This window comes from Corvus kubaryi, unplaced genomic scaffold (assembly GCF_017639235.1).
Source record: "Corvus kubaryi isolate FWS band 111438036 unplaced genomic scaffold, C.kubaryi_AGA036_p1.0 74, whole genome shotgun sequence".
Classification (NCBI taxonomy): Eukaryota; Metazoa; Chordata; class Aves; order Passeriformes; family Corvidae; genus Corvus; species Corvus kubaryi.
The window spans coordinates 9,593,536-9,606,411 of record NW_024582061.1 but is presented as its reverse complement, the minus strand read 5'-3'; the positions used below and the strand labels follow the sequence as shown (position 1 = coordinate 9,606,411).

Genomic DNA, 12,876 nt, shown 5'->3' with positions numbered 1-12,876 from the left:
AGAGCAGGGGACCCTCCCAGCACTGCAGATGCAATTTGATTTGGGCACCTTCTTGAAAAGCAAAATGTCTCCTCCTGTGTCACGTGTGGCAGGAGATGACATTCTGCCGGCAGCGGCCCAAACTGGTTTCAGATGCAGTGTGGAAAGTCCTGCTGTGGTATATGTGGGTGTAGTCCCACTGGCATCCACAGAGGCTGCATCCCTGTGCCTGGGTGGAGCTTAGCCTGGTGGTGGCATTGGTAGTTCCCCTGGAAGACACAAATCCCATGGGATAGAGGAGTCAGATGCATGAGGACCAGCGAGGGAGCGGCTGGCAGTGTGCAGGAGCCTCCGCAGCACCCATCTTCTCACCCTGGAGCATTCAGTCAGGTTTTTCCAAAGGGTGATGCTCGACTCACAGAAGGCTTAGTTTATACAAATTGAGTCATGAAGTTTATCTGTGCAGGAAGCTTTTGCTCTTAATTTCCTGCCAAAATGTGGTATCTGCTTTGAACGAGGCGTAGAAAGGAAATGCAAACTGGAATGGCATTTCAAAGGTGTGATAGCTTTCTTCTCCTGAGAGACCAGCTAATAATTTCTTATCTTCTGCACCTGAGCAGAGCCTTTAGCCTTTAACTGTGCACAGTCTTGTCTGGTGGTAATTTTGTTCATTCCTTGTTTTGAAATATGTTATACACAAAAAGCATAAGTAGAAAATATGAAAGCTAATATCCATAAGAGTAGTTTTTGCTCAAGTAAATGTTTATTCTGGGAAGCTGAGCAGTACCCTGTTATAGGTTATATTTCTCACCTAGTGCCATCGGTGTCAGAGCTGCCTTTGAGTAGTGCCATGCAAGTAACACCCACTCAGAGGACAAGTGTAAAAACTGCAGAGAATCTGAAGACATTTTGCTAGGGTGTGTTGCAGTAAATAAATCGAAGAGCTGTCTCCTGAGGAGAAAAACATGGGAGTGGGGGAAAAGAAGCATCTGATATCTCATGGAACATCATGGATGGGTGGACCACAGATTGTGAAACACTGGCACAGTCTTTGTCCAGTAACAGACCAAAGGATGAAGCAGCCTGAAAGGTAGAATTGTCCAGAAAATTATGTTTGTCTGGAGCCTTGCCTGTCACTTCAGGTACATCTCTACATATTTAGAGTATAAGGGTCTTGAGACAGAGTCACTGATGTATGTTACAGTTGTCCTTATGAATCTACAACCATCTCAGCTTTCTGAATGCATTTGTCAGAATTTTATACCATCACATGGCATCACATCACTTTAGTCTCAGCCTGTGAGACTGACAGGTCCAAACCCGAGATTTTTTTGAGCATTCAGATTCCAGTGTTGGCAGGACCAGGTTAGAACCAGGCTGAGGATTAAGCAGGGAATTATTCATCATTGTTTTTACCAGTTTCTGGAAGATTTCTTACAGTTGTTAATAGATAAAAGGAATGATGCACTAAGTAGGATTTTTTTGCCATCTGTCTAATTATCTGTTTCCTAAAAGTAAGGAACAGCGAAGAATGTTATTCTGCTGCTTTTACTGAAAATGTTTAAAAGCCTTGTCTCACAAAGAGTTTCTGTTCTCAGAAGATTTGTGCAGTCAAGCAAAGCAGCAAGAAGTGTAGCAACCCACACCTGCTTCAGAGAGGGTGCAAAAAAGCAGCATCCAAAGTCAAACAGTATGGAATGAAGTGTAGCTTGGCTTGAGGCTAAGGCCTCAGGAGTGGAGTGAGAATGAATCAAACCTATATTGAATGGAAACACGTTTTGGTGTTAGGGTTTTTTTTTTTCCCCCCTCTCTTTTAAATTTGTGAACTATTTCCTTCACAAGAATTTTTCACCCATGTGATGTGAGAGCTTTCATTAGCTCCCAGGGATGTGGGGACTGGGAGGCTGTAACTGGGAATGTGTTTGATTGGAGATGGAGACCAAGAGCCAAAATAGCTGAACTTGGTGTCAGGAGAAACAGGACAGGTTCCTCTGCCCCATGAGCCCCATGCAGTAGCAAGCTGTGCCTCTGTTTCTCTTGCACCTTCCTCTGCACTTGGTGCTTGGCGGAAGAGGCTGCTTTTGCTTTGACTGTTGCCGCATACCTGGAGAGGGAAAGCCTGACTGTTTTTGGCAGCCTTCTTCAGAGGAAGGCCAGCTGAACTGAAGACCTCTGAAGCAAGAGATTGTCATTTCCTGCTCAATTGCCATTTGAATGCCCTCAGCTCTAGATCAGCATGCAGGCACCCCTGACAGGAAGCTGTGACAGCACGACTTGATCTGGGCTTTCTAATTGAACTAATAGCTCTTAACTGCCTGCAGGGTGCTTTTCCAAAGTATCATGTTCCATTGCTCCTAGGTACTGGTATGCATTTAGCTTTGTTGCTTGTTTCTTCTTTGCTTCTGTTCTGCTGACATGTATTTTTACACTTTCAAGTCTTTATTCTTCTGATAGACAGAAGCATCCAGTTTGTGCCCAGTGCAATTCCAGCCCACCTTTGGATGTGTTTGTGTTTGTTTTCCTAACTACATGAAAAGGTCAGGGCATATAGAAAGCCTACTGCTGGATTTGACAGTGTGTAAGACTGAAAAATGACCTTTCCTTTGCAGTTGTATTCTCCTCAAATATGAAGTCACTAGGTGCCTCTTAATATACCACAGTCCCAAATATGAAATATGGTTCTCTCAACCTCTTCAAGGAAAAAACAAGACTAAAAAGGTCTCCTGTAGTATCTGCCTTGACAGCACTCTTTTCTCTGCTGATGCCTAGAGGTGGCCACCTAAAAACAGAGGCTAGAAAAAAATAAAGAGAATAAAAGTAGGTATTTATTTGAAGAGCCTTCAAAGGTACACCCTGGACAGTCAAAAGGCTACACCCAAGATGGATGCTGAGTCATGAGTTCTTCACACTTCAATAAGTTTGGTTCATTTGCATATCAGGGTTAACTCTCCAATTATAGCCTCAGTTGATGATGTGATTGCCCCAAGTTTGCTGCCTGCCCCCCCCTTCTCTAGGCTTTAGTTTACACATTTTGGGGCCTGCTGTCCTTGAACAGCAAACCTAGAGAGGCTTGTTATGTCTAACCAGCATGAGAGAACAGTAGTTAATAGGCCACACGAAACTTCAGAGTTACCCACTAAGCAGTGCAGGATTTGAAAAATACAAAAGTTAAAACCTAAGGCATCACTGTCAGATACTTTAACATGGAAATTCCAGAAGCTGAATATCAAGTTCTGCTATTTTAGCTTAAAATTAAATCAAGATCCTTGTGTAGAAGATGTACCTGAAGTAAAAGGTTTCCCAACAGGTTATGAGAAGGACAGTAATCAATCAATGGCTGCAGTGTTCTCACTCAAACAGAGTCAACAACAGACCACCTGAGAGTCTCCTTTGCAGGAGTGCCCTCCAAACAAAATGTGGTAGATGCTTCTTTCCCCTATTGTTTTTGCTTGGTATTTAAAATCCCACACAGGAAAACACTGTAAAAAGTATTTCATATTTTGAAGGAATACAGATCATAATGAGTAATCCTTTTCCTTTTCGAGAAATTTTTACAGTCATATCTATTTTATTGTATTACAATAGTAAAAGGAAGGTAGCAGCCTTAAATGTGACACATTTCTCTCAAATTCCAAGCCCAGCTGAGGTCAGATGTTTGGTTGACCCAAGCCGGGATAGACCGGATTTCAACAGAACTATACTAGTTTGCTTCAGTCCCAGATTTGTGTTCTTGTGGGATTTAGATTTAATTGTTCTTCGTTGTTACAAAGAACAATTAAATCCATTTCATAAAATAGCTCTTCTGAAAACCTGTAAAAAAAAACAAACAAAAAAACAAAACCAAACTTGCAAAATTAAGTAATTTTGTAGTGTTGCTCCTTTCTGAAAGCACACTAACCCTGAAAGCACACTTGCTTTTCAGCTGACTTTCAAGAGTGATTTACAGCCTGGCATTTAGTTCCCACAAGAAGATACTAATGTGGAAGATAAAGACAGCACAAAGAAAGCCACATAATAGTATAGCAACTGCTCAGGCACTAAGCTCACCACCTACGATATGTAATTAAGAGTATGTAATAGTTACTCTTACTAAAACATAATCCAAGATTTATTTCTGATGTACCCCTATGCTTACAGGCAAATCAAACATGAATCACAATATGATACAAATAACTAGCTCTTGTTTGTTGGTTTGCATTCTTACCATAAAATTTAACTTAATTTATAAAACCTCTGTCCCAAAGGAGATTCCTATAGTGTCACCAAGAACTAACTTACAGCTTCTGTAGGTGGAAAGTATTTTTTAAAGCTAACAAGGAAAATGAAAATAAAAAATCTCAATGACCCAAAGTTGAGGTCCTAGGGAGTCTTATAATTAAATCTTTAAGCTGGAACTCAAGGGAAGTTGCTTAAGAATTGTCTTTGCTACTTGCCTTTGCACTGAGAGTGGTTTAAAATGTGAAGAATAGGTAAGAAACCTGGGAATGCTTTGATCTGTTTGATGTAGCACAAACACAGTTTAGCACAACAAGGAGTAGAAGGTCTTCTGAGGAGGCTGGCTCTTAGTGTTATAGGGAATCAAGGGCTTTTGGTAGTCCGTGAGAGGTATCGAGTAACCCGTTTTGGCTCAAGGGTTGAAGAATACACTCTCATGCTATTTTAAAATTTTTTCTTTCTGGATTTTGAGCTTTTTTTTAAGTGCAGTGTTTTAGATATGACTTGAGAAATACTCTATAAAAGGTTATTCTCAGTGTAATCAGAAGCTCATGTTCCTTCTGTATTTTTCTTTAAATAACCTTAAAGTGGAACTTGGCATGTGGGGCAAGATTGTTGGTTTTGGCTCCTCCTTCTTGCTTCTTCATCTTGTTTAGGTAGTGTGAAGATATGGGAAATCATCTTCAAAAGGTGTGTTGTGAGTAGAAGCTGCCTTGCCCTACCCTGTTGAATGCAGGGGTTGGGAAGCTGAGCAGAGGTTTTCAGGCTGACACCACTCTGCACAGAGGAGGCTGTCTGGAGAGGTGTGCCTGTGTAAAGGTCAGGGAAATACATTTTTGACAGCAGGTTTGTGTCTGCTTTCTTTGTGTCATGAAAAGGGTTTCTGTTCAAGGTCTTTAATTGTGCACGTTTTTTGTTTGTTTAGGAATATTTTGCCAAAAACAGTTTCAGCTTTGCTTTTGAGCTGAAGTTCCAATGTTAGAAAGCTGCTTACAAATTTTTTAGCCTGGCTGCTATAGGCATTACTTTAGTATCTCAACTTTGCTTCTTTATGTACTTCTCAATTTTGAAACAGCAGGACTGTTAGAAATCTGAGCACAGAAGAAAGCACAGCTTCTTTTGAAAATGGTTGTGGAAGAAGTCCTTTGAGGAACGCCATCAGCTCAGAAATGAATTTTGCAGGAGGGTGCTTTGTAGATCTTTGTGATTGCTCAGGTCACACAGTGAAGAGTTTTAAATATTTCTCATTTCTCCTTTGTGGACAAATTTTATAGACTGATGAAGAGGAAAATCAACATGACTAGGATCTAGATACCTCTATCTGTGCTGATTTTAACTTAGATAATTTTATACTGAGTTCTGAACAATGTGGATTTTTCTGTACATTAAGTGAAAGAATTTATTCTTGAAAAGCAGGACAGGTGGCTAACCAAGCCACCACTATTATACAAGATCTGCAGCCATATAATATTTAATTAGTCAGGCTAGTCTACTCTGAATTGTTCCCTCAGGAAAGTTTGATTTGCTTCGTCCAAGCAATCCAAAGCATGTAAGTTCTTCAGAATCATTATTTCTTTAAAAAAACCTGCAACTTTATTCTGGCAACACAAATTTAGTCTGAGTACAAATTGCCCTTTGCTTCATTAGAGATCCATGGATGATTCTTCTGAGAAGGCATGGTATATTTTTATCTGCTGGGAATTTGCTTGTGTTGATGATGATCCTGTACCTGCAAGGTGTCTCTGAGCTTGTGCAATCAGACAGGCTACTGGCTGTTGTAAGACTCATGCAATATTGGTCTAATCTGTCTCTGCTCTTCATGAAAAATGGATTTTATATGTTTTTAGTAGGCTTTTTAAAAACAAAAATCATGTGTAAGGGTTTTTTGATGCTCTTCACAAAAAGGATAATTCAGTCATTATTTACTTATTATCTGTGTTCTCTCTTTTTGTTCTGCATTGTCCTATTTTCTGTGGGTTCTGTAAACATGCCATGTTTGTGTCTGTATGTGTTCATTGTTTGATGAGTGGTATCAGTGCATATATACAGATACATGTATATATCTTCCTGCTCTCAGGGCCATGTCCTGCATCTGATATGCTCATATAGCTCAGCTTGATGAGCATTGCATATTTATGCCATTTCAAGCATGGTGTGTTGTCCTTGTGGAGGCCGTTTTGAATTTGAAGAACCGTGTCCTTGCCAAGGACATTGGTTGGCTGTAACTGATGAAGAAGTCAGCTGGCTAAATGTACTTTTACCTCTTGGTGCCACTGTGAACAGGACCTTTTCACTCTGTGCTTTTCCTCTCTTGCATTTAGCTTTACAGTTGCCACTGATGAGACCAAACCCATACATTTCATGCTGATCAATGTAATTTAGCTACTTCAATATGCTTTAGCTATTGTGGCATGAATTCACTGCAGTTCTACAAGTTTAATTTATTTTTTATTTATGTTTTTTGACTATATGAAGAAAAAATCCTGAAATAAAATCTGTTTTTAATAGAAGCCCTAATTTGATTGATAAAACATAAAAAAAAAAAAAAGATTGCAGTGAAATCCATGCCTTACTGCTGTATATTTTCATTAAAAGGTTATTGACATTTTTTTCTCTGTATCTAAGCTATGACATCATTGCTGGATGGAATGGTTTACATTAGCATCATTTGTTGAAGTTCTCCAGTAAAGTCTTATTTAGACTTATTTTTCTAGCTAAACAGGTATACAGGTGACACATCAAGTCTTTAAGGCATATTACCAGATATTTGTTGCTTTCTATGAAAATTTTTGGGCTTTGGAATCCAGTCCTACCAATTAACTAAAACAGAGATTGAAATATCTTTACAATGTTGGTAACAAAAGCCATCCCTCTCTATCTTCTTTTATGACAAGGTTTAATGTGGTTTCATGACTTGCTGATTTTTGCCCTCAAATACACAGGAGTATTCAATATTGTGCTTTTTGCCTCATAAAATAGGCAAAATGGAACTGAGTCTCTGTTTAAATTAGACATGCTGATATTTTAGCTCTCTAATCGAGCAGTTCCTTGGGTTGTTGTGGTGTGTGGAGTAAGCTCACAGCAATTCTTTAAACAAGACTAGTGTCCTTGGTTGTAAGTATCTCCCTGTCTGCATTTTTTAGGGGCCTAGAACCTTATAATTGTAACTTACGTTGTTTCTTCCAAAGCCTACTAAAGTTACTCTTCCCACTGACTTCAAGTTTTGGATCAGGCCCTTCTTTATCCATATAATAGTGCAAGTATTTTTGCTCTGGATGATTTTGTGACCTGAAATGTATCCTTGTTATGTTTCCATGGTAAACAACAAGATCAAAGTGTGATGTTTTCTGTAATTTTAAGACCTTTCTTTTCCTCTTTTGAAATGTTTAAAATGTGTGTCTTTTAGTGAGTGTTTCATGAATCATCAGACCTTTCTAAATGTGCTTTTTATGAAATGTATATAAAAGAAAGGAACTGAAGATAATTTTTTCAGCTTATGCCATTTCCATTTCTGTTGTACTAACCCATTATTTAGCTTCTCAGTAGATTTAATGAGGAATTATTTAAAGCATTCACAGAAACCATTCAAGAAATAATATAATGTTGTGATATAGAAAGTGCGAAAAAGGCTACAGAGCTGACAAGAAACCTCTTAATGTTCTGAGCCTGTAACTGAAGAAAAATACATTTCACTAATTTTGTTAATGACAAGATATTATTTCTGTTTTAAAAGCTATTCTTAATGTGAACTACAGGAAAAGGCAAGGCTGGGATATAGCTTTATCACGCTACTTGGAGCTAGCAGGCACATCACCACTGAAACACATGGACTGATGGGGGAACAGCTCTCTAGATTTGGGATAACTCATGTCTAAAAAGAAAATACAAGTGAAGTCATGCAGAAGAAGGAAATTAAGGGTAAAAGCACTCCATGTAGTGTAGCTGTTGTATAGTGTAGCTGTTGTATAGATGAAAGAACTCACTAGGACATACCCAAGAAACCTGACATGCTTTGGAAAGCCTCTGAATCAGTGACCTACTAAACCATGGCTGTCTGTGCTGTGTGCCAGGCAGTGCATGAAGTTGTTAGTGATGCTCCATGAGTGCGTTTGTGGAAATCACCAAGATAGATAGCATTTCCCTAAATGCCATAAGAAAATAGCAGTTAAACTCCATACCTGCTCTTACTCTTGAGAAGCATTTAGCAGCAAGCCCTCTGTTAGGTTAACTCTGTCTGACCTTGTCCTAAAGTGCTCAGAGGAGGAGCAGAAGGAGGGCCTGTGTCAGGAGCTTGTGATTATTGTAGTGACAGTGGGACATTCCTGGGCCTGCTTTGCAAGAGAAAAGAGCATGGGCATGGGGAGATAGCAGCTGATGAGGATTTTAGATGTATCCTACAGCTGGCCTACTGCATTTTAGGGCAATATATGGATACTGGTACTTAATGGGAGGTCAGCAGCATGCTCACATCTCTTATTCTTCAAACAGTTTTTAAGAAGACTAAGAAATAAGTAGGGGAAGAATTAATTGTTGTTGTAACTTCTCCAATCAAAAGTAATCTGAGCTATTAAGGTTCTTGAATAGCAAGCTTAAAATGTGAGTTACCTGTGTACTTGCACTCTCAACACAGGAATTTCATAGTAGATTACCTTGACCGTGTAGAAAGCTGAAAATGATAGTTGGTTGACACATTTCTCTATCTCCTATCAATGATCCACTGTTCAGTGGATAGAAGAGAGGTAAAATTCAGACAGTGGGAAATCCCAGCTAATGTGGCTGCTGGAAAATGTGCAGGAGCTAAATTGCACTGTGTGCTGCTGTGCCAGGATGGGGCTGGCAGTCACGGAGTGGTAGAATGTATCAGCACAAGGGCCAGTCCTCCTACACTGCTCCTTCTGCTCACAGGCCAGGACAATCTGAATCAATCCTGCTCTGAGCAAGCTGGGGTTAATTAGGCCAGCCAGGATCCACATGGAACCCCAGTGGCTGCTCCACCATAGCCCTCTCATTCCAGGGCAGCTTGCAGAAACATGGAACTGTGTCCAGTTTTCAGTTGAGAGACTGATCTGCTGGGCTGTGTGTGTAGGGCAGAGGTAACTGTGTAATTTACAGACTCAAACTGACCCTGGAAGCAGGAGAAGGGAGAGACTCTTCTAATCTTTGACCTGTACCATTGTTTGTGGCTCTTTCCGAAGGTAAGTCACAGCTGTCCTCTCACCAGCTGTTCTTTGTGATAACTGTTACCTCTTAAAGTTCCTTTTGGCCTTGAGGAAGGTCAAAGTTTTCTTGGCATTTGTTAGAAAAATGAAGATAAATTATAAGTAAACCAGCTGTCAGCTGTATAAACTTATGTCCTCATCACCCCTGTATATAAACAGTTTGGGGACTTTTCTCATCCTGTCAGATTGCAGCTTGAAAGCATCTCTATAAATCTCAGCAAGGAGGGCAAGCATCTTAGCACCCTCTGCCCCATTCTCCTTGACATCTCACATTTGTCTTTTGGTTTGGAAATTTTCCTTGTTCTTCACCTTTGAGCAGAGAGGATTGATTTATTATCTTTATAGGTCTTGCTCTGTGATATAACACGTTTTTACATCTGGACAACCAGGAGGCTACTGATCTGTTCTTTGCCCAATACTTTCAAGTCATGCTATTAACCATTCATTCTTTCCCATTAAATTGACATTTCAGGGATGAAAACAATTCATTACCATATTAATGGAGACAGCTTCTCTTTTCAAGTAAATTGTCAATTAACAGCTTCATAGACACGTTACCAAATTCCTCAGACTTGGTGGAACAAGTTCCATTGACATTGGGTAGCATAACACAAAGTCAGATAGCCTGAAAAGTTTTAACTAGCAAAGAAGGAGTGTCTGTTGGCCTGAAGTGATCAGTGAGATGCCAGGGAAGCTTTGTTTTAACAGGCTGAAAAAGCCTCAGTCATATTATTTTATTATTTATTTGGTCATAAACATTTACTGACAGCTTTTCATCTATCAAGAACAGATTTTTCCCAATGTTTGCATATCAGAAATGACAAATCTGTAACAGTACCTGTGGATCAGTTTGCTGTTTGACTCTCAATTTTACCCTTTCAGATAAAGGGGGAAAATTTTTTTTTCATTGATTAACTGAACTAAATGCAGTTAAAAGTATGTTATGCTTATCTTGGGATTCTGAGTAGTCTCGGTATTTGAGAGCGCTGTGTGGAGATTAGGAATTTACTGAGAGTCAAAATGTGCTGAAATGTTCATTGCAGTGTGCTGAGTCCTGAGCAGGTGGGACTGGAAATTCTTGCATGTAGGTTTTTCAGTGAGGACATTGCTGATGTCAACAGAAGGCAAGCCCATCTCAGACACAAATAACCCAGTAAAGCAGACCTGTGTTGATTAGTCACCCAGTTCATGGACTGGAGGGCAGAGCACATCTTGTGACACAAGGGAAACGTGTTGTTTTTGTGGCTGAGCCAAAGGGAAGCATAGGAAAATACTCTTTTTTTTGGTGATATTTGCTCCCAGCAGATAATTTACAGCAGCACATTCAGTGCTCATGTGAGCAGATGTAGTTTCTCTGAGCCTGGGTATTTTTTTAATGCTCTTACATCAGGAGCTGATTAGCTTGATTAGGACTAGGCCTTAGGTTCCAAAGGAAAATCAGCAGTGGCTAATCTGTGAGAGAGAAAATCTCTGAGCCCTTTACATCATCATTGTGCAAGTGGCTAAAATGTCAGGAACTGAAAAATTGAAACAAAACTAACATATAGCAAGAATCAAGCCTCAATTCCAATGGAGCCAGTGGTAAGTGCTGTTGGATATTATCACAAGGCTCTGCAGGCACAACTCCTGCTGAATTCAGTGAAAACTGGCATGTGAATTTCTGCGTCCAGTAGCTCCTCTTTGCCATCTGTGGTTGAAATGATCACTAAAATTCCTTTCTTTGTTATAGGTTCATAGAATTGTAAAAGGACTTGAGATCAACCAGCTCATCCCCTGCCCCAAAGTGATTTATTTCCTCACAGCAAGTGAAGATGATGGAGGAATAAGATAGTCTGTATTTAATAACTTTATTCATGATTTCCTTGGTGGTAGTCTTAGAAGACACACCAAAAAGTGTAATCTGTGTCTGTACCCCAAGTACCTTCTTCATAAATGACAGGATGTCCTTTTGCTCTGTAGCTTGACTGACAGGCCCTCAGATTTGGAAAATACAGGTAACAGGCTTCTTCCAATGTGATTTTAAAATATATTTTTACTTTTTTTAGTAAAAGAGAGCATGTCTTTCTTACCTCGTCTTCATGGCATGTGACATTGACCACAGAATTAGTAAAGACTTTTTTGAGACTTTTAACCTTCAGCAGAGTATTTCAGAAAGAAACAAACATTTACTTGATACAGGCAGGAGTGCCTTACTAGAAAGAAGTCATTTTATAATTGTCATGACATTAGAGAAGGGTGTTACAAATCTTCCAAAATACTTAAAAGGATTAAATATAGAAGGAATAAAGTTAGCTCTCGCACAGCTACTTGGACATAAGTAGATAAGAAGGTTCTTTGAATTTGAAATGTGTCTATGTAAGCCATATGCATTCTGCTTAGCTCTTTCCTAGCATAATCCTCAGAAACTTCACTCCTGGAGGATGTAGGAGGACGATTCAGTCATCTTAAGACATGTGGATCACTAGATCTGCTCCTGATGCAAACGTGAGCCGCATTGCATGAGCTTTGCTGACACCAGCTAGAATTGTGTTTCACACAAAGTCAAGGGAGTGTGCTCACACTGAAATAGTTATTACCCAGCTTGCATAATCCTCCCAGAATCTGGCTCACTGTTCGTGCACTCTGCCAAATGTAGCAGATCAAGATGCATCATAAAATATTTGCACTGTGTTTGAGATATTAGAATAGGATCATAAATTGGGCATTTGTGTTGTTCTGGAAAAGCCTGTCAGAACAATTTCTTCTGTATTAATGAAACCTGTCTGCACCTTTTCATCACACAGCATTCTGTTCTGTATTTCTTTCCTCACTGACTACCTTGTATAACCTGTGGGGCATGACTTTGTTTTGGACTTCTGCAAGCTATTTTGTTTAGAATAAAGCATTAATTAAAAAAATTTTTTTTGCTATCATTTTCTGCCTGAAGTTATCCTGATCTGTCTGTTCCTCAGACACCTCTTGTTTTAGTTGAACTTTGTGCTGAAATGACAGACCCTTCTATTCATGACTCAAATACATTGCCAATTCTTGTACTGCTCTGCTAGAAGATGCACTGAGGGCTATAGTGACAGTCCTGGTAAATGAGAGTGGCAGAGTATCCTTTCTTACTCCATTTCTGCTTCTGGACACAATGGTGCCAGCACAAACTGTGCATGTATTTTTCTAACCTGTGTACTAGAAAATAGGTCCAAACCCTTCTCCTCTTTGCTGAAGCAGGAAGAAACCAGTGATTTGGGTGTACTTGCTTCTTACCCACTGGAGGTCAGCACAGATCTTCACAGGAACTAGGGAGAGGCCCTGTGGGCTGGTATGCAAGGGAAATGTTGTAATAGTGGATATGATGCTCAGTGTTGCTATGAAGGTGTGTTGCTCTGCAGTACCTGATGTCATCTCAACACTCTTGACAGCGAATTACTTGCATGTTCTTCCATTGATTGAGACAAATAATAGAAGGGGGTTTTGA

The 12,876-nt window shown here is 39.7% G+C and overlaps 1 protein-coding gene across 7 annotated transcripts in view; it reads left to right on the top strand.

The window, feature by feature from the left end:
• Window positions 1-12,876, top strand: part of BICD1 (BICD cargo adaptor 1) — a 169,841-nt gene that overhangs the window by 144,085 nt on the left and 12,880 nt on the right. The window lies entirely within an intron of this gene.